The 7,239-nt window shown below is 48.4% G+C and overlaps 1 long non-coding RNA gene across 1 annotated transcript; it reads right to left on the bottom strand.

Annotated features, from left to right (window-relative positions):
* Positions 1 to 599: 599 nt before the first annotated feature.
* LOC147692238 (uncharacterized) lies at positions 600 to 3,706 on the bottom strand. The gene is made up of 3 exons (XR_015299815.1): positions 3,608 to 3,706; positions 2,728 to 2,853; positions 600 to 932 (listed from the first exon to the last, which is right to left on the bottom strand). It is a non-coding gene; the product is annotated as an uncharacterized LOC147692238 (long non-coding RNA).
* Positions 3,707 to 7,239: the final 3,533 nt, after the last annotated feature.

Below are 7,239 nucleotides of genomic sequence, written 5' to 3'. Positions count from 1 at the left end.
GCATGCAACTGCCACTGTGTCACACCACTACTACCACCGCTATGAGGAAATTTTATCCGACCAAGATTGCCAACGTTATTCGGTGTTTCCCGTGGAGCCAGCCCTGGGCCTAGCCCTACTTTCAAACACAAATTACAGGTAAGATAAGCGTTTGGTGGTTTGGGGGTATAATGGAGTATTAGTACGAGAGACGAGAGCCTGAAGGTAGTACTACTAAAGTCCTAGGACTCTTGGATTCACTTCACTTAGTCTGTGAGAGGCACTTAGTGTTGAAAACATTTGGGCATTTACACTTAAAGGAAGAAAATGGAACTAAACTTTCAGGAAAACAGTCAACGTTAAACCCCCACCCACCAGGCAAGCAGTAAAAAACAGGTATGCTCAGATAAAGTTTGAAAAAGTATATTTATATCCCTAACAAAATAATCTCCCGCAAGACCCTCCCTAACCCCAACGATTGTCCTTCAAAAGTCCCCAAAAACCCAACTCCCAATTCCCACCCCCCAAAAGTCTCTAAAAAAGGGGCAAGGGACACTATGGGTGGATGCTGTTCACTTTTTGGGCCAGGGCATCATGCTCCTCGCGGAGCAAGGCGAGCTCCTGCTGAAGGCGGGACACCATCAGGGTGGTGCGGCGCAGGCGTGCCTTCACTGCCTTGCAGGTGCAAGGCCTGTGAGAAGCAGCTGTTGGCCTTGCTGCTCGGGGGTGGCGTTTGCCTTTGGCAGCCCGGCTCAGTCTCGGTGGACCACTGTGCTGGGTCACGGTGGCAGCCGGTGAGGCCACGGAGGACGACGTTGTCGTTGTTGTCGACCGCACACTTTCCACGTCCTCCAGGGCCACCAGCCGCCGATATTCCGCAACAGTGGCCTCGATTCTCCGTTGCCGGGCCGCTCTAGCCAGCTCCTTCCTCCTTGTTCGTTTGGAAGGAGAACCTATATGAAGAAAGAAAGACATAGTCTGTAACCAATGCTCTTTAAGATTAACTCAATCATTCAGCAGAAATGTGTGCTGCAGTACAACTAGCAACTTGCAAGCGCATTACATAACTATTGAGGCCAGTATCTATCTAACCTCACACTTCTTCATCCTTGCTCTAACATTAGTGGGAGTTTAAGGAACAAATTCTATGAGCACTGTGGACTTCCATTGGAGTCGACTATGAAAGTACACCAGTCTTATTCTTCTTCTTGTCTCTTGTTTTGGAAAATTGGTACGTTATTTTCTGCAAGCCGGCATAATGCCAGCGCGGTAAACTTGCACCCGAGAAAAAGAGACGCACGCCATGAGGAGTGACCTAGACTTGCGTTGCCGTTGCGTTACTGTACCCGTCCAGTACATGCAGGTGGTGAATCTCTTACTTTTCTATTACGGGTGGCACTGAGAATACTCTGTTACAACTCAAGGGCTACTGCTTAATTAATTTAACTTTCACCCTACAGTGGAAATGAGTACTAGAAATGGAAAATTGAAGAAGATAAATAATCTGATTATCTATCACTTCACATGGGATGTTTTTGCTTATATATGGGATGACTTTAGGTGCTTTGCTTTTTATTGAGTGACAGGCAGTGATACATCCACACATGAATGACTGAGTACTACTAAACTTATTAAGAGAGGTAGGGAGTGGCCACCATAATAACCGGATCTATGCAGTGCTTGCAATACAAACTACTGCTACTATTTATGGTAGTATTTGGACAAAATTAAAAGTTCTTTTCCTTGCCTTTCCTACACTGGAACGGACGTGCGGGTGCAGTGTTAGTGTTACATGCTCTTCAAAGTTACACTTAGTTCATCCACTGACCGTCTACTCTCTCTAGATCATGGGTACTCACAAACTTTCTCTCAGGGGCTACATTTACAGTGTAGTTTGGGGCCGAGGGCCGCACTGGTGGGGGCGGAGTCAGAGGGGGCGGGGCTAAAGCAAAACGATAACTTGTGACCATGAGGTTGCACACAGGTCCCTGCAGCAGATGCCCTCATCCACTGAGCCACCAGACCCAGCATTTACATACATCTCTCTCCCTCCTGCTGTCCCTCCTGCCCTCCCTCCATCTCTCTCTCCCTCCTGCCCTCCCTCTCCCTCTGTCATCTCACTGTGTGTGTGTCTATCTGTGTCAGCCTTCAGCCCGGGTTGAGACCGCTTCCTCAACGCGCACACACAGACAACAACACCAAAGTACTTAACAGGTCTTTAAAAGACCATTAACATATTATTGAGGCTTTGTTTGTTTTAGCGCCCCTGCTTCTCCACCCTGACAATCACTGCTTGCCCGGCCCCACAGAGCAGAGGCTTAGTTCTATTTCACCTCTTTGTGGCCTTGCATCTCCACTCTGCTCTGTGGGGGCCGGGGGAGCAGTGATTGTCAGAGTGGAGATGCAGGGGCGCTAACAGGTGAAATACAAAAAAGCCTCTGCTCTGTGGGGGCCGGGGGAGCAGTGATTGTCTGCAAGGTCAGCGCACCGCCAACGAAGGCTTGCCGGGCCACCACCGGCCCGCGGGCCGTACTAGGAGTACCCCTGCTCTAGATACACATATGCTATCTAAGAGTCAGATAGTAGCATGATCCAGGTATATGGACACATACAGTTTCTGTGTCACCCACCCAGGCTGTTGTCCTTCCACCCATCATTGCTTCATCATTCACCCAGCCATGCATCTCATATTCTTGCCTTCCCAGCTAGTCTTCAATCTCAATAAGTAAGGAATATATAAGAGCTTACCTCTGGCCGCCACCACCGTCTCAACTCTCACATCCGGCGCCGCCGCCTCCTCCCCTGATGATGAATTGCCCTCCGCCTCCGTGTCGAGCACCACCACCACACTGGCCCCGCCACCAGATGTTCCACCTACAAAGTACATTTAAGAATCTTAGAATAAAGCACTCACTAGTCACTAGTATTTGGTCTAGGAATGAAGACATGTGAAAACAATGTAATTTGTGACTGTCTACGTTAAAGTTAAAAAAAATGTCCCTTTTTCCAGGGAAGGTTGTCTTGCTGCACTTTTTGGCACAACTGATGAAGGCTGATTTTTTAACACGCACCATTTTTCTCCACACAGACAGAAGATGGACTTCTAACAACAAGATCAAGTTGAAACCAGGTGAGAGCTCGGCTCGACCACAAGAAATGTCTTCAATTAATCGTCAGCACTAACCACTTTTCCATTATCAGTTAAACGTTTAGTTTTATTATGACTTCATTTTAATAAATGTGTTTACTTTTAATAAAGCTTTTAAATTTAAATACAATCTGTGTTTTTTGGTCCTCCAGACTAGAGTGACTGAACGAAAGGTTTTGCAATTTTTGCAAGCATGAGTCCAGATAGAACACTTCAAAAGACATTATGGACAATCCCAGAGGACTGCACTAAGTTGATAGAGCTATTGCTGACTAGAATCATGGGAGTTTCGCCAACCGTGCAATCTTAGTTAGCTACACAGACAGACTAATAAGAATAATCTAGTAATACCACAGGGAGTCATAGTAGAGGCAGGATAAGAATTTAGATACAGTCTACAAGAAGAGCAAAGACAATTTTGAAAAAATTCAAATGAGGAACGCTAGGAAAAATAGGTACTAGTCTAAAATGAAAACTTACTGGGGCCAGCAGAGGAGCCCTCGCCTGCCCGATCCTGGCCCTGTTGATGAACAGCATCCGCCGCCTGCTGCTCCTGTGTCCTCCTCTCGCCCCTGGGGGGAGCTGACGTACAACATGAAAGAAAGAACAGAAAACATGGATGATTGTTGCTTGTCAATGTCAACCAAATCAAACATTTCAAAAGAACAATAACAAAATATTTCCGCGAAATTATATTGATTATGGTTACTTTTTATTTATTTGCGGACCTGTGACTTCGAAAGTCACGTAACTCACTAAACAAAGTACTGAAACGTTCACCTAGGACTGGCAGGCAGCAGTCCGCAGGCAAGACGCAAAGTGACAGACAAACTCCATTGTGATTTCAGTCAGATCAGTGACAACACTAACAGTTGCCTGCTACATTACCAGTCATTTAAATAGTCAAACTATCAATCCACCGCCACTATTTTTCTTATTGTCAGGGTTACAAAGGAAGGGGCAGATTTAAGCCCTTGCGGCTCTTTTGCGCCGTTCTTGCGTGACTTTTGTGACGCAGCAGCTAAACAAAAAAGGGCGCCATGGTGCGGCGTATAATATTATAACAACGTGACGCATTTGGGAGATGCATCCCGTTATAAAGCCCTGCGCCATCAGGGGGCGTTCCGGCGCAAGGGAGGGCATTCCTGCGCTGGAACACATCCTAATAGTGGCTGAGGGAAATCTACAAAATATCAATCAGTCACCTTTAGGACAATGATGCGTCACACAAACCCTGCACCTGCTTGAAGCAGACGTACGGCTTGACCCAGCATTGGGGAGATAGGGTACCCCAGAGCATTGATGGAGCTGCGCCATCGTTGCGACGCAACTCCAGCAGTAAAGCTTCGGTGACGTTTTGGGCCCATGGGGAGCCGCATTGCAAATACGGCGCACCATGTTTGGTGGTGGTAGCGGGCCGCACAATTAATGGCGCATCCCTGCTACTTTGCAGGGATGCGACGGTAATTGCAATTCTGCCCCTTAGGGGCATACTTACTTACGCGTTCTGGCGCATCTCCAGAGATGCGCCAGATCAAATGCGTCACGCAAAACTACCCTTGCGACACGGCAGATGTGCCTCATTTACAATGCGGCGCGCCCTGGCGCAAGGGTAGGCACTTGCGTGACGCATCTCGTCACGTAAGAGCGGCGCATCGCTGGAGTCACGTCGCCAACGCAATGCAACTCCAGTAATGCTCAGGGCCACCCAATACTTTACATGCTGTGTCAGTCCTTTCGCCTGCTTCGAGCAGACATAAGGAATTGAATTGACGTAGCAGCGTCGCAGAAGTGCCTGCGTTAAATCTTGTAGATTTCACGCAGGCAATTTTGCGAGGCGCACAGCCGCTGGACCGCCCACCCTGCGTACTAGGAACGCACCCATTGTGGTGCAGGCCCATGGCTTTATAACGTGACGCATCTCCCTAGATGCGTCATGCTGTAAATGACTTGCAGGGATGCGGCACGTTTACGCCGCTGTTGCGTCACGCAAGGCAACGTAAACGTGGCGCAAGGGGCTTGTAAATGTAATCTGCCCCCTAGTGTCTAGCATTACGCAGTTCTGTTAAGTACACTCATACATAATAGTTACTCAGGCCAATGAGACCACGAAATAGAAAACAAATAAGCATAGTAGCAACCCCACTGAGAAGGAGAGCAGTGCACCTGAAATGCACAGAAGATTTTGAAATATAATTTAACTACAATGTAATCGTCATCAGCGGCATTATTGGCTTGCTCCATGTAAAAAACAAATATTTGCAATACAACAACACAGAGCAGGAGAAAACATCATAGTAGTGAGTGATTAAATGCCAATGGCTACTACTACTCACCAAGCCCGGGGATCTCCAAGCCGAGCTGGTCCAGCAGGTCGCGCTCGCGGTCCAGGAGGTCCGTCCAGCGATGGGTGACCTGGCTGTAGGTGCGCTGGACCCCGTAGAGGTGGGATATGGCCCAGCACACCTTCTCCCACCGCTTCCGGCGCTCCCGCATGTTATAGCCGCCGGCCGCGATCCTGCCGCCTCCCGCGATGGTCCTGGGCAGGCGGCGCTGGACGAAGTAGACCAGCGCGCCCACTTCCTCCGGGCTGAATATCTCCCGGCGCGTCACCTGCTCCCCCCTCGATCTCACGCCTGCTGTCCTGCCACTGGGTCCAGCACTACTCCCCGCCGCCGCTGCGGCCCTCAAGTGCCTGGGCAGCTTCACGGCGCCTGGCTTGACCATGGTCTGGGCAGGTAAGGTAGGAAGAAGTAGAAAATTAAGAAAGAATAGGATAGGGAAGAAGAAAAGAAAAGAGTTTACAAAAGTAGTTTAAAAGTAAAGAAAAATAGCAGAAAAGACAAAAATATACAGCTAGGAAAAGAGAGGGATAGATAAGAAGCAAAATCGTAAAAAAAAAACTGAAAACAAGCAAAGGATGGGAAAGATATCAAGAGGATTAAACACCATGCCCAGACACAGGAAATGAATGAAAAACAAGATGGCCGGCGCCCGTTTCCGAGCGCGAAAGTCAGTTCGCGCGAGATTTTCCTCGCGATCTCGTGCGAACCTCTAGATTTCCCGCGCGATCTCGTGCGAACCTCTACTCGCAATGCGCTTACTGCGCGAGATTATACATAGCGGGCGGAAACGGAAATACGTCACGCAAACAAAATGGCCGCGCCCGTACTCGACCTTGGGGTAAATTCGCGTGTTGCGCTGCAAGCGGCTCGCGAATACTGCAAAAAAACTCGCGAAACAACAAGCCGCAAAAAAATAAAATGCTCATTCGCACGAATTGGCGGCTTCCGCGGTCGGTTTCGCACGACGCCGCGCCCCGCGAATAGCGCGAAAAAAACCGCAAAACGATTTCAGCAAAAGCAAAAGCAATGAGCAGGTGCAAAAGGTCAACCTCATGATTTGTAACGATTCTTTGTATTGCTTCCTGAGGGGGCCCTCCAGAATTCGGTTGCCTGCTTGCAACTATTGTGTGACCCTGCTCTGACCTTAACTGTATGCCACAAAGGTCCTGATTTACAGCTAAAGGAGCAGACAAGCAGGTGCCAGGCTGGAACTTTAAATTCTTTCAGTGACACATTAATTAGCCCCTAATTCATTATTGTCAGTTGGGGCAGGGCAGGTGTTGTAACTAATTTTGCAACAATGAAAGCACTTAGCAAGTGCAAAAGATCACTAATCAGGGCGCACTAAGGAAGCAGGTGCCAGCTAAAAAAATATTCTGTGACACATTAATCAGCCCCAAATTAATTCAGGTCACTTGAGGCAGGGAAGGTGTGCTTTGCTTTGCCGAAAATAATGTACACTGGACAACCAGAGGGTGTGGTGATGAAACAGAGGGTGGCATGGGTGGGCCAGAGGGTGGCATGAGTAGTCAGAGAGTGGCAGTGGTGACAGAGAGTGGCAGTGATGAAGAAGAGTGTCCCAAACAGGCTGGACATGTAGAAACAACAAGTTCGCAAAACTTGCGACCCGACAGGTAAGTTCGCAAATTGCGAAATTGTAAAAACCCTCGCGAACTGGCAGAAACACGGGCGAACACAAAAAAAAAAAAAAATCCGCAAATTCGCGGGAATTCGCGGATTTTGCGGATTGCGAATCCGCAAATCCGC

Source organism: Lissotriton vulgaris, chromosome 9 (assembly GCF_964263255.1).
Source record: "Lissotriton vulgaris chromosome 9, aLisVul1.2, whole genome shotgun sequence".
NCBI classification, from domain to species: domain Eukaryota; kingdom Metazoa; phylum Chordata; class Amphibia; order Caudata; family Salamandridae; genus Lissotriton; species Lissotriton vulgaris.
Note: the sequence above shows the minus strand (reverse complement) of the source record. Positions and strands in the feature narration are given on the sequence as shown.